This window comes from Schistocerca cancellata, chromosome 5 (genome assembly GCF_023864275.1).
Source record: "Schistocerca cancellata isolate TAMUIC-IGC-003103 chromosome 5, iqSchCanc2.1, whole genome shotgun sequence".
Classification (NCBI taxonomy): Eukaryota; Metazoa; Arthropoda; class Insecta; order Orthoptera; family Acrididae; genus Schistocerca; species Schistocerca cancellata.
This window is the reverse complement of record NC_064630.1, coordinates 587302845-587323701: the sequence shown is the minus strand read 5'-3', so window position 1 is coordinate 587323701 and position 20857 is coordinate 587302845. Positions and strand designations below refer to the sequence as shown.

The 20857-nt window shown below is 43.1% G+C and overlaps 1 long non-coding RNA gene across 1 annotated transcript in view; it reads right to left on the bottom strand.

Moving 5' to 3' along the window:
• Nucleotides 1-20857, bottom strand: part of LOC126187893 (uncharacterized) — a 538928-nt gene that overhangs the window by 213417 nt on the left and 304654 nt on the right. The gene's annotated exons all lie outside the window — the stretch shown is intronic.

The following is a 20857-nucleotide window of genomic DNA, read 5'->3' as shown; positions in this document are numbered from 1 at the left end:
CTCGGCTGACCTTCACTCCCACCTAGTGCTGCCATTTATCTGCAGTCCCTGTTCATATCTTGTGAGCCCACTAATTTTAGATTCCCACTGAAGTTCTAATGTAAATGTGCATCTGCACTGATTGTTTTGGATTCATAGTCCATCGAGGCCTATCAGTTACATGAATGCATGGCGTCCCTTCTTTCGGACATGTATACGAGGTGTGGCTAGAAAAAAACCGGACTAGTACTGGTCAAACAATAAAACGAATGCAATAAGGCTGAAAGTCGCGTGGCCTGTCACGTGACTCTCGCTCCGCCTACTACTCGAGTTTCATCTGCCTCCTGCACTCAGTCTGCCCATGGCGTCTGTTTTAAGTAGTTGACGTTTTGTCTGTGCGTCGGAAAATGTTGAGTGTACAGAAAGAACAGCGTGTTAACATCAAATTTTGTTTCAAACTAGGAAAATCTGCAAGTGAAACGTTTGTAATGTTACAACAAGTGTACGGCGATGATTATTTATCGCGAACACAAGTGTTTGAGTGGTTTAAACGATTTAAACATGGCCGCGAAGACACCGGTGATGACACTCGCACTGGCAGACCATTGTCAGCAAAAACTGATGCAAACATTGAAAAAATCGGTAAACTTGTTCGACAAGATCGCCGTTTAACAATCAGAGCAGAGCAGCGATCTTGTCGAACAAGTTTACCGATTTTTTCAATGTTTGCATCAGTTTTTGCTGACAATGGTCTGCCAGTGCGAGTGTCATCACTGGTGTCTTCGCGGCCATCTTTAAATCGTTTAAACCACTCAAACACTTGTGTTCGCGATAAACAATCATCGCCGTACACTTGTTGTAACATTACAAACGTTTCACTTGCAGACTTTCCTAGTTTGAAACAAAATTTGATGTTAACACGCTGTTCTTTCTGTACACTCAACATTTTCCGACGCACAGACAAAACGTCAACTACTTAAAACAGACGCCATGGGCAGACTGAGTGCAGGAGGCAGATGAAACTCGAGCAGTAGGCGGAGCGAGAGTCATGTGACAGGCCACGCGACTTTCAGCCTTATTGCATTCGTTTTATTGTTTCACCAGTACTTGTCCGGTTTTTTTCTAGCCACACCTCGTATAATTTCAGCACTATTGAAAAAGGAAATTTGTTTTAGTTTCAGATAATTTCTCTTTGAAAATCTACTTACTTGTAACTGGTTTCTGATAATACGTTTTCTTAATTTCATTTCACATACCGATTTTTGGAGTGCAGTAGAGAAATAATACAACAGATAGGCGATGAAATAGAGAACTGACAAGATTTTCTCGGTTGCAACACTTTTAAACTCCAACACAGGTGCAAGGCCATGTTGTACCTTGAGACGTTTATTTGCATTTGGGAAAACCTTCCTTTTCTGGAGAAATTTTCCTAATTTCAGGAAAAACTCCCGCATCCGAAAAGAAAATGCCATCATTCAAAAATGGTAAAAGAAAATATACTGAACTTCTGTTACAATGTAGACTAGAGACAAAAATCTGAAAAGTTCAGGGTGTTCAAGAAATGTTGCGACAAACTTTGAGGGGTTGTAGAGGGTGTCTTGAAGAACAAATGGAGGACAGGAACCGGTGTCTGGAAACGTCATCTAACGACGCTACAAACCATCGAAGTTATAGGCGCCAGCGCCTGCAGCTAGGCCACTCCTTCAGCAGAAAATGTGACTTTCTGCGCTGGTGGATCTTAGGTGGAACTTCTCGCAATGCCGTTTGTTATTCAGTGATCGCGACTGATTGCTAAGATCGCCAGTCGAGAAGACGGAGCTAGCGGATGTGTAGAAAGGCCTTGTCTCCTATGAATACAATGCTCTGTTGCCTCCGTGGATGAAGGTTTTGGGCAAGAATTTCCATCCATAGTTTATTTTTCTTCTGGTATCCTCTAAAATCTCCAGTGCTTTTCTGTATACATTCGAAGTTTGTCGCGTCATTTCCAGGGCACTTTGTATATTTCTGGAAGAAAGTTTTTATTTTTTGTGATATGGCGATGGAACTACGAAACGCGTCGTATTTGGTTATTAATTAAAATAAAATGAATATGATATCAAGATAAAAATTTAACAGTTACAAAAACATTAGTCACAAACTCCTACATGGGATTTCTAGGCGTACTGTGATTTCTATTACATAGTCACTTCTGTAGCAAACAGGAACACTCACTACTACTTTCTTCCAGCAGTAAATTTGTGCAGAGCGTGTCACATTGTTGTCATACGTTGCTTCTTTTTTTTTTTGTTTTATGCACTGGTTCTTTCCATGCAGTAGGTATATAAATCGTACGAGCAGGTTCATTATAATATGCAGATCTCTTGTCATCTTTACACAGCTTGAAAACAATAAATGAAGACAATGTGATATATGAAAGTTTGTGTCGGTCCTGAAACAGCGTTCGGATAGTTTAAGTTGTTAAGGCGAGAACATACGTGAGTGGAACTTCACGTCAGTAGGAAATTAATAAAATAGTTGCAACTTCGGCAACACAGTGTGGGTAATTTGGGAGTAATAAAACAAGTTTCAAGTCCAGCGACAGATATCATTCCAATTAAGAGATGGAGAAAGCCGCCCCCCCCCCCCCCCCCCCCACATACAGAACGGCTACCAACCTCTGGGATTCGCAGTGCGGGGTCCCCAGCGTCAGCAACGAGATAAGCCTGCCACCAGCAATGACTGTTTCCTGTTCCTGCCATTCACGAACCCACGGGAGCTTTCAGTTATCCCATCGCTTCCCGTAGTCGCAAATGTGCCCATTTTGCCAGCTCATGCAAAAGTCATTTCATCCCATTAATCCGCGGTAACTGTCGTGCTCACAATGTAATCTCTTCTAATTATTTGATTCACTCTCCCCAATCCCGTAATCCAGCAATATGCAATATCCATGCACCAAACATCAGCGCATTACAAAACACTTGTTTAAAATCCGCCTCTGGAACGAAACGGCACATTTTACTCAATGTATGGTCGAGGCATTGCACCTTCCTACCATCTGTGCAACTAACGAGCGAAAGTTACGGACTGATCCTCTTCAATTTTCTCAGTACGTATAGCATTTGGAAGGTACTACCCGCACATTAATTTCCGAAAGCAGTACGACGCACTTCTCGAAAAATGTTACTTCAGAACCTAAAAAAGCCGCCTTTTAAGATAAGAAAATTTCGAACATATACAGAGTCCCGGGTAACTGAGTGCGTGGCACGTAAGATTAGTAGCGAAACAGCTTTTTAGATGCTCGCTGGTAGTGACCTTTATTTAAATTTTAAATTTATTACGAAATGGAGGTATTAATTACAAATATAGAATGACAATTTTTTAATGTTGTTGTTGTGGTTTTCAGTCCTGAGACTGGTTTGATGCAGCTCTCCATGCTAATCTATCCTGTGCAAGCTCCTTCATCTCCCAGTACCTACTGCAACGTACAACCTTCTGAATCTGCTTAGTGTATTCATCTCTTGGTCTCCCTCTACGTTTTTTACCCTGCACACTGCCCTCCAATGCTAAATTTGTGATCCCTTGATGCCTGAGGACATGTCCTACCAACCGTTCCCTTCTTCTAGTCTAATTGTGCCACAAACTTCTCTTCTCCCCAATCCTATTCAACACCTCCTCATTAGTTATGTGATCTACCCACCTAATCTTCAACATTCTTCTGTAGCACCACATTTCGAAAGCTTCTATTCTCTTCTTGTCCAAACTATGTATTGTCCATGTTTCACTTCCATACATGGCTACACTCCATACAAATACTTTCAGAAACGACTTCCTGACACTTAAATCTATACTCGATGTTATCAAATTTCTCTTCTTCAGAAACGCTTTCCTTGCCATTGCCAGTGTACATTTTATATCCTCTCTACTTCGACCATCATCAGTTATTTTGCTCCCCAAATAGCAAAACTCCTTTACTACTTTAAGTGTCTCATTTCCTAATCTAATTCCCACAGCATCACCCGACTTAATTCGACTACATTTCATTACCCACGTTTTGCTTTTGTTGATGTTCATCTTATATCCTCCTTCAAGACACTGTCCATTCCGTTCAACTGCTCTTCCAAGTCCTTTGCTGTCTCTGACAGAATTACAATGTCATCGGCGAACCTCAAAGTTTTTATTTCTTCTCCCTGCATTTTAATACCTACTCCGAATTTTTCTTTTGTTTCCTTTACTGCTTGCTCAATATACAGATTGAATAACATCGGGGAGAGGCTACAACCCTGTCTCACTCCCTTCCCAACCACTGCTTCCCTTTCATGCCCCTCAACTCTTATAACTGCCATCTGGTTTCTGTACAAATTGTAAATAGCCTTTCGCTCCCTGTATTTTACCCCTGCCACCATTAGAATTTGAAAGAGAGTATTCCAGTCAACATTGTCAAAAGCTTTCTCTAAGTCTACGAATGCTAGAAACGTAGGTTTGCCTTTCCTTAATCTTTCTTCTAAGATAAGTCGTAAGGTCAGTATTGCCTCACGTGTTCCAACATTTCTACGGAATCCAAACTGATCTTCCCCGAGGTCGGCTTCTACGTTTTTCCATTCGTCTGTAAATAATTCGCGTTAGTATTTTGCAGCTGTGACTTATTAAACTGATAGTTCGGAATTTTCACATCTGTCAACACCTGGTTTCTTTGGGATTGGAACTATTATATTCTTCTTGAAGTCTGGGGGTATTTCGCCTGTCTCATACATCTTGCTCACCAGATGGTAGAGTTTTGTCAGGACTGGCTCTCCCAAGGCCGTCAGTAGTTCTAGTGGAATGTTGTCTACTCCCGGGGCCTTGTTTCGACTCAGGTCTTTCAGTGCTCTGTCAAACTCTTCACGCAGTATCGTATCTCCCATTTCATCTTCATCTACATCCTCTTCCATTTCCATTATACTGTCCTCAAGTAAATCACTCTTGTATAGACCCTCTATATAATCCTTCCACCTTTCTGCTTTCCCCTCTTTGCTTAGAACTGGGTTTCCATCTGAGCTCTTGATATTCATACAAGTGACTCTCTTTTCTCCAAAGGTCTCTTTAATTTTCCTGTAGGCTGTATCTATCTTACCCCTAGTGAGATAAGCCTCTACATCCTTACATTTGTCCTGCAGCCATGCCTGCTTAGCCATTTTGCACTTTTAATAAGAGTAATATTTTTATTTTTAATTACTAATTGCAATAAAATGCAAGTACTCACAATAAATAAGAGTTTGATGCAAAAACGCGAAACATTATGTAGAAAATAAAACACTTTTTATTTGTAGATAGCGAACAATACATGTGTATAGTTTTTTTTATTTAACAATGACGCATTTAACTTGTCTGAACAACATTTTACTTTCACGCGATTAGAAATTAAATTTAAAAAGATGGCACTTTTATAAAAGAATTATGATTCCATTTGATAGTAAGGACAGAACTTAAATAAAATAAAAAAAAACGAAGGATTGCTACTAGCGAGAATCGTATCAGCGATTTCGTGATGGCAAAACTTGCACTTCACGCTCTCACTTACCAGCGACTGTATCAATAAAATAACGCTGTTTTGTCGAAAACTTTGTATACCACGATATTTTTGGTAATTTTAATAACAAAATGCATTCTTTATTTGCTTCATTTAATGGTAACCAATGGTCATTCAATGTAAATTGCATACAACGAAAACTTTTTACGTCATAAATTTTCTGCAGTCACATCAAAGTGCTTACATATCGTAAGATCTCTATGAAAGACACTCTTTGACACTTTTATTTGGGACCCTGCCACTTCTGTAGACAGTTACCATGTGGCCAAAAAAACTCGGTATTTGTGTGTGTGTGTTACATACCACACAATGCTGTTAAATGTGTTCATATCCTTCGACGTTTAGCGTTTTCTTAAGCGCAATAAGATGATCATGCTCTAACCACGAAAAATATCTCCACACGGTAAAATCATTTCCTCTGCTCCTTATTTCACTGTTGGAAGGTAACGATCTCAAAATTGGCTCTGAGCACTATGGGTCTTAACTTCTGAGTTCATCAGTCCCCTAGAACTTAGAACTACTTAAACCTAACTAACCTAAGGACATCACACACATCCATGCCCTAGGCAGGATTCGAACCTGTGACCGTAGCGGTCGCGCGGTTCCAGACTGTAGCGCCTAGAACCGCTGGGCCACTCCGGCCGGCGGTAACGATCTCCTGGCATTCGCCAAACCCAAACCTTCCCATCGGATTGCCACAGGATACAGAGTGATTCATCACTCCAAATAAGTCGTTTCCAGTCATCCACTGACCAGTGGCGTCGGCCAAAGAAACTGATACACCTGCCTAATATCGTGTAGGGCCCCGCGAGCACGCAGAAATTCCGCAGCGCGACGTGGCATGGAGTCGACTAATGTGTGAAATAGCGCTGGAGGGAATTGACACCTTGAATCCTGCAGGGCCGTCCATAAATCCCTAAGAGTACGTGGGGCTGAGATCTCTTTTGAACAGCACGTTGCAAGGCATCCCACATATGCTCAATAATTTTCATGTTTGGTGAGTCTGGTGGCCAGCGGAAGTGTTTAAACTCAGAAGAGTGTTCCTGGAGCCACTCTGCAGCAATTCTGGTCTTGTGGCGCGACGCATTGTCCTACTGGCATTGCCCAAACCGTCGGAATGCGCAATGGACATGAATGGATGCAGGTGATCGGACAGAATGCTTACGTACATGTCACCTGTCAGAGTTTTACCTAGACGTATCAAGTGTCCCATATCACTCTAACTGCACACGCCCCACACCAGCTTGAACAGTTCCCTGCTGACATGCAGGGTCCATGGATTCATGAGGTTGTCTACATACCTGCACACGTCCATGCCCTCGATACAATCTTGAAAGGAGGATATAAGATGAACTTCAACAAAAGCAAAACGAGGATAATGGAATGTAGTCGAATTAAGTCGGGTGATGCTGAGGGAATTAGATTAGGAAATGAGACACTTAAAGTAGTAAAGGAGTTTTGCTATTTGGGGAGCAAAATAGCTGATGATGGTCGAAGTAGAGAGGATATAAAATGTAGACTGGCAATGGCAAGGAAAGCGTTTTTGAAGAAGAGAAATTTGTTAAGAACGAGTATAGATTTAAGTGTCAGGAAGTCGTTTCTGAAAGTGTTTGTATGGAGTGTAGCCATGTATGGAAGTGAAACATGGACAATAAATAGTCTGGACAAGAAGAGAATAGAAGCTTTCGAAATGTTGTGCTACAGAAGAATGTTGAAGATTAGGTGGGTAGATCACGTAACTAATGAGGAGGTGTTGAATAGGACTGGGGAGAAGAGAAGTTTGACTAGAAGAAGGGATCGGTTGGTAGGACATGTCCTCAGGCATCAAGGGATCACAAATTTAGCATTGGAGGGCAGTGTGCAGGGTAAAAATCGTAGAGGGAGACCAAGAGATGAATACACTAAGCAGATTCAGAAGGATGAAGGTTGCAGTAGGTACTGGGAGATGAAGGAGCTTGCACAGGATATATTAGCATGGTGAGCTGCATCAAACCAGTCTCAGGACTGAAGACCACAACAACAACATTAAAAAATTGTCATTCTATATTTGTAATTACTACCTCCATTTCGTAATAAATTTAAAATTTAAATAAAGGTCACTACCAGCGAGCATCTAAAAAGCTGTTTCGCTACTAATCTTACGTGACACGCGCTCAGTTAATCGGGACTCTGTTTATGTTCGAAATTTTCTTATCTTAAAAGGCGGACCAGGAAAGACGTTTCCAATCATCAACTGTCCAATGTCGGTGTTGACGGGCCCAGGCGAGGCGAAAGCTTTGTGTCGTGCAGTCATCAGGGGTACACGAGTGGCCCTTCGGTTCCGAAAGCACGTATCGATGATGTTTCGTTGAATGGTTCGTATGCTGACACTTGTTCATGGGCCCAGGATTTAAATCTGCAGCAATTTGCGGAAGAGTTGCCCTTCGGTCACATTGAACGATTCTTTTCAGTCGTCGTTGATACCGTTCTTGCAGGACCTTTTTCTGACCGCAGCGATGTCGGAGATTTGTTGTTTTACCGGATTCCTGATATTTACGGGACACTCGTGAAATGTTCGTACGGGGAAAACCCCACTTCATCGCTACCTCGGAGATGCTGTGTCCCATCGCTCGTGCGCCGACTATAACACCACGTTAAAATCTCACTTGAATCTTGATAACTGCCATTGTAGAAACAGTAACCGATCTAACAACTGCGCCAGACACTTGTTGCCTTATACAGGCGTAGCCGACCGCGGCACTGTATTTAGCCTATTTACAAATCTCTGTATTTGAGTACGCATGCTTATACCAGTTTCTTTGACGCTTCAGTGTATAAGGAGCTGTTCAACCGTTGTATCTCTTCTAACTGCCTAAGCAGAGTCCCTGTGCTGGTAGGATTACTCGTAACGCTGCGGAACCACCGAGTGATTCCTTCCGTTCATTTCCTACGAATTTTTTTACAACCACTCTCTACCATGATCGACGGTCTCTGTTTGTCAGTACATGAAATCTGCCTGGTATTGGTTTGGATGCTGTTGTTCCTTTGCATTTGCACTTTACAGTGACATCGCCAACTGTCCACTTGCGTAGCTTTAGAAGAGCTGACATGACCCCAGTGGATTTGTTGCTCTGGTGACAAGCAATGCATAGTCCAAGTTCGAAGTCACTGTGCTCTGCCGGCCGACCTGCTCTTCTGTTGCTGCTTCTCTGCTGGTACCTGTAATACTCCCCGCGTCCTCTTATACAGGCTATTCGCATCTAGTGGTCAATTTCGCATTACATTGAGGAGCCCAGACACTATCAGACAATGTAAACAGCGGCGAGATATCAACATTTCTTCCCATTCGGTGTAACATCCACGAGATAAATTTTAGCTACAGTGCGACGAGAGGAAATTATGCCTCTAACAGTTATAAACGTTAGCTATTCGACATATGAAAAAATAGTGACAGCGATGATAAATATTAATTATTTATATAATATTCTATGATGAAATTGGACATATCGATGTGTATCATACAAAGACAATGATAATTCTAAATTCCTTTTATGATCTGCGTTTGTCTTCTTTTGTTTTTTACCTTTTGTTGGATGGCTTTTGTAGTTTGCGGACGCATATCAAACTGAGGTCTGTTAAGAAATTGTAATTATTTGTTAATTATTACTTGAGAATAGAGTTCATTATTATTATAAATAGGAGTGAATAATTACTTGTAACTTTAATTCCTTACTCAATAAGCATTATCTGTGTTAATTATTTCTTTCCGTTGCAAAGAGCGCAGCACCATTGATGATAGCGATTTGTATCGCGTTTTTTGTCTGTGTTTTCCTTAGAAAAAAATCAAATGTTTGCTTGATGAAATCTAAATAGTGCACAATACGAAAGTAAAGTTTAATAAGCATTTCAAATACTTATCCTATTTGCTCTAACAATAGAAAGTCTCTATCAATTGTCTGCCGCCATCTTAACAATTATCTCGGCGGCAAATTCAAATTATCAACTCTGCAAACATAAATGCCTAAGGTAATACAAATGTGTAAAAATAAATGTGCACCGGTGGTCCTGAACTCATTTTAATGAAAATAATTCGAATCAGATTGTTTCTTTAAAAATAGTGCTCATAGCACGATCCTTACAACAAACTTTTCTAGCTGATGTATGGAGCCGAAATTAATTAAGCACGAGTTACGAAGAATATTGTTTCAGGTAACATACGTCAGTGTTGTGCGCGGCTCATATTCGGTGGTTTTAATGATCATTTTGCTGAAGATAACTGCTTCCATCATAACCAATAGTTGTATAGAATCTGTTGTATGAACTGTGATTTACTGACACACAACTTACAGACAACACTTTAACACGACGTTAACTTGGAGTTCTTTAGCAACTTGACCAAATCTTTAGCCGGGAGAAAAATTATTTAGTAATTACTCAATGTAATAAAATAACATTATCATTTTCATTTACAAATTAGTTAAATACCAAACCACTGAATAGAACAGCGAACGCCACATCGGGTTGGAGTCGAGGCATCGAGTGCGCATAATAGCTCAGCTGGTAGCACCTACAAAAGGCAGCTGGAACATTGTTCTGACTATTCTGCATAAAATGGAATCAAGAGCTCAGCTGGACATCCGGAACCACGCCACAGGGTGTGGATGGAGCTACAGATTTTGCTGTAGAGCGCAACAGCATGCCCTCACAATTCGCTGACATGTTGTGATGAGTTTGGAAGGGCGGTAGATGGCAGAGATCAGCTGGAAGTGCACCCTCGCCTGGGTTCCTCGCGGAGGCTATCTCGCCGTGATTGGCGCGCGCCGCGGTAATCCCGTTTGCCGGCAATTGCGCGCCGTAACGCGATCACGCGGTCACTGCTGCTACTGCTGCAGACAGCTCACACACGTGCCCCACCTTCAGCCCGAGCTTTCCCCCCTATGAGCTGCGCTGCCCACCAGTGCAGGTCGATATTTCATCTGCCGCGTTTACACCAAATTATGAGACGTCGTCATTATTATCATCGTATTCATCGTTAACACCGAGCTGGATGCCGCAGTGGTTAGCACACTGGACTCGCATTCGGGAGGATGACGGTTCAAACCTGCATCCGGCCATTCTGATTTAGGTTTTCCGTGATTTCCCTAAGTCGCTTCAGGCAAATGCCGGGATGGTTCCTTTGAAGGGCAAGGCTGACTTCCTTCCTCAGCCTCCCCTAACCCTATGGGACGATGACTTAGCTGTTTGGTCCCTTCCCCCAAATCAACCAACCAACCATCGTTACCATCATCGCCGTGGTCACCACCATCGTGGTCGCCACCACCATTGTCGACACAACATAGTCATCATCACTGAACTTATCGTCGTACTTGAAACTTCCTGGCAGATTACAACCGTGTGCCGGGCTCACGCCTAGGACATCTACTTTTCGTGGGTGAGTTCTCAGAGATATCCGAGCACGACTTCCGACTCGTACTGACAGCTTTACTTCCACCAGCACTTCTCTTCTCGGTACGAAAATACATTGTGGAAGCATACCCGTAGCCTGTGGCTAAACCATTTTCCCGCAATATCTTCAGCAGTGTTACTTCTACAACGTAGGCAGAAGACGATGTGCTGGCGGAATTAAATCTGTGAGGCGTGGTTGTTATTGTTGTAGTTGTTGTGGTCTTCAGTCCTAAGAATGACTTGATACAGCTTGTAATCTCCCCACTCGTTCGTTGTTCCATCTACTGTGCACGTTAAACAATGCCCAGTCCAAGTAATTAATAAGCAAAGTCTTTTATGAAGATTTGAGAGGAGCGAAAATTACAATAAATTTTGAAGTTTACTGAGCTCGTCATGTTGATATGGCTCCAGTTTTCTTGTCTAGGGGTCTGATACTTGAATCTGATATTCTAACTTCAGATTCCTCACGAGGGTTTAAACTAAATAAATTGGAAGATTGTTGTTTGCAGATTTTTTTTACGTAAATATATTTTCCACTGAGTTTCTCACATTTTGGTATATCATACAGTGTCTTGACTTTTCACATTAACAAAGGCAAAATTACATTGTTCACACCTGTTATACAAAAATACGTCCGATCATATCAGATGCAAGCTTACGGCTCTCACACTCTGCGGAAATAACTACATTGCAGAGGGTTTACAATTTTTCTTAACAAATGAATTTCTACTGGTTTTCGTTACATTATTCATATGGTTCAAATGGCTCTGAGCACTATGGGTCCTAACATCTGAGGTCATCAGTCCCCTAGAACTTAGAACTACTTAACCTAACTAACCTAAGGACGTCACACACATCCATGCCCGAGGCAGGATTCGAACGTGCGACCGTAGCGGTCGCGGGGTTCCAGACTGAAGCGCCTACAACCGCTCGGCCAGACCGGCCGGCTCGTTACATTATTAATATAGATTATTATGTCATAAATGAATCCAGAAACAAACATAGTAAACAGTACAGGATTACGTAATTAATAATAGAAATTTTAAGTGTGCAAATAATTCGTAATTTCAAATGATTCGAAAAAAAAAAATCTGACTGTGCATTCGTAACTACCACTTATCGATAATAATATCAAAACCAAAATATTTTATAAAGTAATTCTTTTTCGTAAATTTTAGCTTGAAATATAAAATACTGTGTATAAAACTATATGAAAGTTTTCAGAAAAGCAACTGAGATAATGCTGACCCTTCCAAAATTCGAAAAATAATACTAGTATCGAGAATTACGTTGGGGAAAATTAATGCTAGAGGAGGACGTCCCATTACAAGCTCTCCATGCTACTCAGTTCTGTACAAGCTGCGTCTTCTCTGCATAACTACTGGAAACTATAAGGGGCAATCAATTGAAACCCGAGCACCCGCTATGACGCGACCATGGAATGAAACCATTGAAAAGTAACCACCACACGTGTTAACACACTTATCCTACTGAGACACGATATGATCAGTGTCTGTTTCGAAGAACGCAGTCGGCCACGGACGGATCCATAACGCATCCACTCTTGCACTTCCTCGTCCGACTGAAACCGACTTCCACGCCTATTTTCCTGCAGGGAACCAAAGATATGAAACATCCGGGCTATTGCAGTGTTTCTCAGCCATATCGCTGAAGCATAGTCTTCGTCTGATTAGCAGTGTGGGGGCGGGGGCTATCGTGCATCAGGATGATTCCGCCCGACAGTATTCCTGTGCGTTTTGACTTTGCGGCGCGTCGCAGTTTCTTCAAAGTATCTTCATAGCGCCGCGCATTGATTGTGATTCCACGCTCGAGGAACTCGAAGAGCAGAGGACTCCTGTTGTCGAAGAAGATCATCATGACCTCATCGGAACTTGTGTAAACAGCTTTGGAGTTCTTTGGCGGCGGAGAGGGGCGGGGGGAGATGTTGGATTTTTCCACTATTGGCTCTACCGTTCGCCCACGGACTGTCAGGATGTTGTCGGACAGAATCATCCTGTTGCACGATAATGCCCGCCCACATATTGCCAATTGGTTGAAGGCTACGCTTCAGATCTTGGTTGGGAAACTAACATCCTCCGTACAACCCGAATCTTTCAGCATGTGATTTTCTCATCTTTGGCGATCTGAGGAAATTCATCCGTGGACGTCGGCTTCTGTCGGACGAGGAAATGCAAGAGAGGGGTGTGGCTGTGCATCCATCAGCGGAAAACCCGTTCTGCGATGCAAGAATTGATCGTCTCATTTCCCAGTGGTATAAATGTCTTAAGGCGTGTGGTGATTACTTCTGGATGGAACCATTCCGTGTTCCCACTGTGGTGGGTGTTCGGTTTTCATTTGACTGCCCCTTGTACCCGCATTTGAACTTGCTTACTGTACTCAAGTCATAGTTTCACCAACAATTGTTTACCCCGAACCCTCCCCCCCCCCACTTGCTTTCATTAACAAAATGACGATTTCTTGATGTCTCAGGATGTGCCCTATCAAGAAATCCTTTATTTTAGTCTGTTACAAATTTATCTTTTTTCCTTTAATTAGCTTCAGTATCTCCTAATTATTTATTCGATTTACTCATCTAATTTTCAGTATTCTTCTTCAGCACGAAGACGAACTGGAGGGAATTTGAAGCTTTGAGTCGATTCATGAAGCGTGCATGCATATCTCAATCGGAATTTACAGGGCAGTTACATTAATTTCAAGTGTTTACATTCGGTGCATAGTGCTCCCATAAAATATCGTTGCTCAGACTTGTCAGTATAACTACTGAATGTAAGAAGTAAATGTGTTACCGAGTTTCTCTCTCTACATTGTCATCATTGTCTACGCGGAAATGTGTCACGCTGTTCAACTCTGACGGAGTCCCCGACACGCCCATACTTGTATGCAAAATTCATTTCCGGGATCGTAATTCCTTGTTAGTCATACTACCAATGTCTACGCCCTACGGCACTGTCGTGACCAATGTCGTAAGCAGTTTTCCACGAACCTGACCTGTCGTCGTCTTCTTCATGTGCTTCGTCCAGGCATCTGACTGTAGTCGGTAACTGTAAAACTAATGTTTTGAACATGCCACAAACTCAACTATTAGCTGTTCATTTCCGCACGTTATTTAGCCAACCGGGCCGTTTTCGAACTGCACAGTATCTGTCTTTGCTGTTTCCTAACAAAATAATCTGCAGTGCATCTTACGTGTTCGCAAGCAGTTAACGCATGGGGTTGAGATATATGACTCTTGTTGTAGTAGGTGTCTTCCTGTCCTAATTCTCAATATCTGGAAAATTTGTTAAAATAGTTTTCCTCGTTTCGAAATTTTTCACTCAATCCTTATTCTGGTAAAGCAATTTCATAGCGTCCACGTCATGTAGGATACCATGTACGTGTAATATGCTAGACTCCGAAACACAAATAATTGAAGACAAAGATGAAAATGACTGTGTACTTCGCTTTGTGTGTAACTCGAGGTTATTGGATAAACTAGTCTTGACATATGTCGAAGTGTCTACTTCTTCGACCATGTGGGAAAATGTCTCCAAGATAATTAAACGCAGAGCTGTAGTCACCAGTTTTCTTAATTAAATATTATCACAGTTCACTAAATGGCTCTGAGCACTATGGCACTTAACATCTCAGGTCATCAGTCCCCTAGAACTTAGAACTAGTTAAACCTAACTAATCTAGGGACATCACACACATCCATGCCCGAGGCAGGATTCGAACCTGAGACCGTAGCGGTCGCGCGGTTCCAGACTGAAGCGCCTAGAACCGCTCGGCCACCAGCGGCCGGCATCACAGTTTACTGACTGTACCAAAGGAAAGTTTTATTTTTGTCTATCTGAAGCAAATGACTAACATTTTAAACTCAATTACTAAAGAATACGTGTTCTACAGTCCACTATGAAATATTTACGAACTACTTCTAAGATACGTGTTCATTCGGGATCACACAATAAAGCGTCAGCCGCAGAAATGTTCAGCTAGAGAATGTCTAAAACTTACGACGTCTGGATATCATGCGGGAATCACGCTTTGATTTAAACGCAACATCCTGATGAAAGTTGCTTCGCCTGCCTACTTGCAATCCGTGGAGGTTTGTAATATGAAACCTACACTCCTGGAAATTGAAATAAGAACACCGTGAATTCATTGTCCCAGGAAGGGGAAACTTTATTGACACTTTCCTGGGGTCAGATACATCACATGATCACACTGACAGAACCACAGGCACATAGACACAGGCAACAGAGCATGCACAATGTCGGCACTAGTACAGTGTATATCCACCTTTCGCAGCAATGCAGGCTGCTATTCTCCCATGGAGACGATCGTAGAGATGCTGGATGTAGTCCTGTGGAACGGCTTGCCATGCCATTTCCACCTGGCGCCTCAGTTGGACCAGCGTTCGTGCTGGACGTGCAGACCGCGTGAGACGACGCTTCATCCAGTCCCAAACATGCTCAATGGGGGACAGATCCGGAGATCTTGCTGGCCAGGGTAGTTGACTTACACCTTCTAGAGCACGTTGGGTGGCACGGGATACATGCGGACGTGCATTGTCCTGTTGGAACAGCAAGTTCCCTTGCCGCTCTAGGAATGGTAGAACGATGGCTTCGATGACGGTTTGGATGTACCGTGCACTATTCAGTGTCCCCTCGACGATCACCAGTGGTGTACGGCCAGTGTAGGAGATCGCTCCCCACACCATGAAGCCGGGTGTTGGCCCTGTGTGCCTCGGTCGTATGCAGTCCTGATTGTGGCGCTCACCTGCACGGCGCCAAACACGCATACGACCATCATTGGCACCAAGGCAGAAGCGACTCTCATCGCTGAAGACGACACGTCTCCATTCGTCCCTCCATTCACGCCTGTCGCGACACCACTGGAGGCGGGCTGCACGATGTTGGGGCGTGAGCGGAAGACGGCCTAACGGTGTGCGGGACCGTAGCCCAGCTTCATGGAGACGGTTGCGAATGGTCCTCGCCGATACCCCAGGAGCAACAGTGTCCCTAATTTGCTGGGAAGTGGCGGTGCGGTCCCCTACGGCACTGCGTAGGATCCTACGGTCTTGGCGTGCATCCGTGCGTCGCTGCGGTCCGGTCCCAGGTCGACGGGCACGTGCACCTTCCGCCGACCACTGGCGACAACATCGATGTACTGTGGAGACCTCACGCCCCACGTGTTGAGCAATTCGGCGGTACGTCCACCCGGCCTCCCGCATGCCCACTATACGCCCTCGCTCAAAGTCCGTCAACTGCACATACGGTTCACGTCCACGCTGTCGCGGCATGCTACCAGTGTTAAAGACTGCGATGGAGCTCCGTATGCCACGGCCAACTGGCTGACACTGACGGCGGCGGTGCACAAATGCTGCGCAGCTAGCGCCATTCGACGGCCAACACCGCGGTTCCTGGTGTGTCCGCTGTGCCGTGCGTGTGATCATTGCTTGTACAGCCCTCTCGCAGTGTCCGGAGCAAGTATGGTGGGTCTGACACACCGGTGTCAATGTGTTCTTTTTTCCATTTCCAGGAGTGTATAATTAGTCCTTATGCAGTGTGATGTATTTCTGCAGCTTAGAATAGTATGGATTGAAAGTAAAGGAGAGAATGAACTTGGTATCCGTCTACATCACTCTTTTGTCAAAAAGCGCGACGGGGGATACGACAAAGAACATATCGTTAAGGCGCGGAAACGCTGTAAAAGATATGTCTTGGTATTCGATGCCTATTTGGTCTAGGAATTTGGGATAAAATGTTTTGGTTTAGCTCGGACCAGCGGACATTTGTATATCCATTCGTACATCTGTCTTACTGTAGTTATGTTACAGTACGTTAAGCAACGTTTGGATGACGAACCAGAGCTGGCGCCCAGGCAAATTGCGGGAATCGACTAATTTCTCTTGAAAAAGATTTTAATTGGGCTGAAATTAATGCTCAGCTAATGACACCGTTTGTATGCTCACCGTTCGGATTTTATGTGCAAAAACTGTTACTCTTAAATAACTCAGGACAGGAGCGAGACTGATGGTTCAAATTTGCTCCACTGGTGTTTCGGACCTTGGTCTAAGATAAGCATTAACCATTTGAAAAAATCTTGCCACATTCCGATTTTACGCATAAAAAACACATTTTTTTGAGTTTAAGCGCGCCACTCCTACGCATTTGTTTCCGACTTGTGCGAATCGGTTCAAATTTTGTAAGAATGTAGACAAATGTAATTAATGGCTGACCTGTTGTTTTGCGAAAGCTTTGTCTCTTGCCACGATACAATCAATATGGTTCGAAAGACAATCAAAAAGGCCTATACCGGATCAGTCGACACCCGAGTGAACAAAAATCTTTATCGGTTCTCAGGCTATTGGCGGTCTAACGTGAAAATTATGGTAGAGTAAAATATGGGAACCAGAATGAAAAATGCTCCTATCGTAGCACAAAAAATGCCAATATGTGATGGGCAGAGTTCGGGATGTAAAAGAACGGAACTAGCTTTTCGACTCAAATGGCTCTGAGCACTATGGGACTTAACATCTATGGTCATCAGTTCCCTAGAACTTAGAACTACTTAAACCTAACTAACCTAAGGACATCACACAACACCCAGTCATCACGAGGCAGAGAAAATCCCTGACCCCGCCGGGAATCGAACACGGGAACCCGGGCGTGGGAAGCGAGAACGCTACCGCACGACCACATTTTCGACTCATCTGGCAGCTTCAAAGACATTTGAATCAAACCACCTTGCTATAATCGCGCTTTTTTACGAGTTATCGCTGCTTCTCCAGCGCACTGAGCACTTCCTGTTACATGTACGAGAGGGGGGCGGGGCATAAGAACAAATAGACACAAATTTACGTGCTGCTAGAGAGTGGGATGTATCTACAATAGAAATTATGCGAGAGTGGGGTTGCATCTACGACAGGAAGAACCCCCGAGTAAGAATGCAATGCATCTTAAACTTTAATGCCATGAATTCGTCATATTGCACACGACATGGCAAATGCATGTTGGATCACATGATAGCAGGAGTCTTGTTGTACGACATGACATCATGTAACGTTACTTTACTTGACACGATGCAGTATGTTGCATATCATGCGTACTTATACTACAACGTAAAAAGCGCGAATACGTCAATATGTTTTGAAATGTCTTTGAAGCTGCCAGATAAGCCGAAAAGCAAATTTCGTTCTCTTACATCCCTACCTCTGCCCAGGCCATATATGCCTGTTTTGTGCTACAATAGCAGCATTTTTCATTCTGGTAACTTATGTCTAGGAAAGGATGGCGATTTTGCAATAAAGCAATTAGTACTCAAATGTTCAAATGTGTGTGAAATCTTATGGGACTTAACTGCTGAGGCCATCAGTCCCTAAGCTTACACACTACTTAACCTAAATTATCCTAAGGACAAACACACAAACCCATGCCTGAAGGAGGACTCGGACCTCCGCCGGGACCAGCCGCACAGTCGATGACTGAAGCGCCTAAGACCGCTCGGCTAATCCCGGGCGGCCAATTAGTGCTGCTATATTAGATTACATATTACAAGCTTCATAATAAACTAACGCATATTTTACAACGTAGATGGCGCTGATAAACAAAATTATTCTCTTAATTGCAGATTGTTTGGTTTTTATTTAAGTCGAAGTCAAATCGTCCATTGTTGATTCCAGGAGTAAGCCGAGATGACTTTCAAGAAACTATCGGGACAGCACACGTTTTTATCGACCCGCTTACTCTGACAGACAGCACCTCCGAACTTTTGCATCAATTTTCAGCGTCTGTGTGATAATGAGTCCTATCAGAAAGACGGACAACATAGGAGGCGGTGTGACGATCGTTTACAAAGTCTGAACAAAATAGGGTGACACGATATTAGTACCAACCCCACTAAAAGTCACAGAAACGTGACTCTCTAGAGTGGAGTAAGCAGAAGGACTGAGTTGCGTATCTTGCATGAAAACGAATACTATGCTTATCACCTGCACACGTGCAGGGTTTATCGGCAGCAGATTTTCCTCCACGAGAAAGTATTCTTGCTGGTTGTAGAAACAGTTCACCAACATTATGGGATTTCTGTCGTCAGTGTTCCTCAACGAGGAAGCGACCACTGGCAAAGATGGCATCAAAAATCTACAATTATCTGTGAGCTACAGAAAATTCTCGGGGAATGGTTGAGTAGACGCATCAACGAAGGCTTAGCATGAATGGTTTGGACCGGAATTATAGGCAACCACAAACGTGGACCTTTTGTTTTGCCACAACGCCGTAATGGGAATATATATTTCTGCGTGTGCTGGACAGTGGCAATTTATCAATACGACAGACAATGCGACTGATACACTTCTGTAGTATTATTCATTAAGACATCAACATCTTCCCCAGCAGTTGGATAAGACGAGGAGGGCCTTGTGCCTTTCCTGATCTTCTACCCCCTTTACTGTTTTTTGTGGGGCACCTGACAAGAGTTCCGTATGCTGAACAAGTTGTTAATGTGCAGAGCATTTAACGACGCGTCGTGTAACCTCTGACGATGCTCGTGTAACCTCTGACGATGCTCGGCTACAGGCTAGGACGTTCGAAAGAGTGAGACAGTTCATGATGCCACGTGCGATGGCGTTTTCATTGCATCTCATAGCAGCCAGTTAGAACATCTTTTGTGAAATAGGAAATAATATCTTGTAATGTATATTGTAAGGTAAAGAGAGACCGTTCTGATGCCGCAGTTAATAACTGAAGTAAGGCTGAAGAAAAATTAAGACACGATCGTAGGACTTGTCAACCTGAATAAAATGGTGGAAGATGTTCGAAGTCATGAGAATGATAGGGATAAGCTGTAGGGAAACGCGGGTAATATACAATATGTACAAGAACCAAGAGGGAACAACGAGAATGGAAGACCAAGAACGAAGTGCAAGGTTTTAAAAGGGTATAAGACAGGAATGTAGTCTTTCGTCCCTGCTGTTCAATCCGTGCATCGAAAAAGCAACAACGGAAATAAAGAAAAGGTTCAACAGTGGGATTAACATTCAATTCAAAGGATGTCCATGTTAAGATTCGCTGATGACACGGCCATCCTCAGTGAAAGTGGAGAAGAATTACAGGATATGTTGAATGGAATGAACAATATAATGAGTACAGAATATGGATTGAGATTAAATCGAAGAAAAACGAAAGTAATGAGAAGTAACAGAAACGAGAACCAAAAAACTTAACATCATAATTACGCAGGAAAATGATGGACGGAGCAAGGAGGACATAAAAAGGAGACTAGCACTAGTAGAAAGAGCATTCCTGGCCACGAGAAGTGCACTAGTATCAAACAAAACTGGAACAGAAGAAAATCGAAGCATCTGAGATGTCGTGCTACAGAAGATTGCTGGACATTAGATGGACTGATAAGGTAAAGAATGAGAAGATTTTCTGCATAATCGGCGAGGAAACAAATATACGGGAATCCCACACAAGAAGAAGGGACAATATGATAGGACGCTTGTAAAAACATCAGGCAATACCTTTGTAAGTAGGCTGTTTAGGTTTTTATGTTGGTAACGCCACATGGAGCTCTGTATGAAAATCACTGACTGTGCTGTGTGCGGTCTGTGGCTGGTTTGCATTGTTGGAATATTTGCTATTGCAGTGTTGGGCAGTTGGATGTGAACTGCGCGTAGCGTTGCGCAGTTGGAGGTGAGCCGCCAGCAGTGGTGGATGTGGGGAGAGAGATGGCAGAATTTTGGGAGCAGATGATCTGGACGTGTGTCCATCAGAAAGAGTAAATTTGTAATGCTGTATATCATGAACTGCTATATATTATGACTTTTGAACACTATTGAGGTAAATACATTGTTTGTTCTCTATCAAAATCTTTCATTTACTAACTATGCCTATCAGTAGTTAG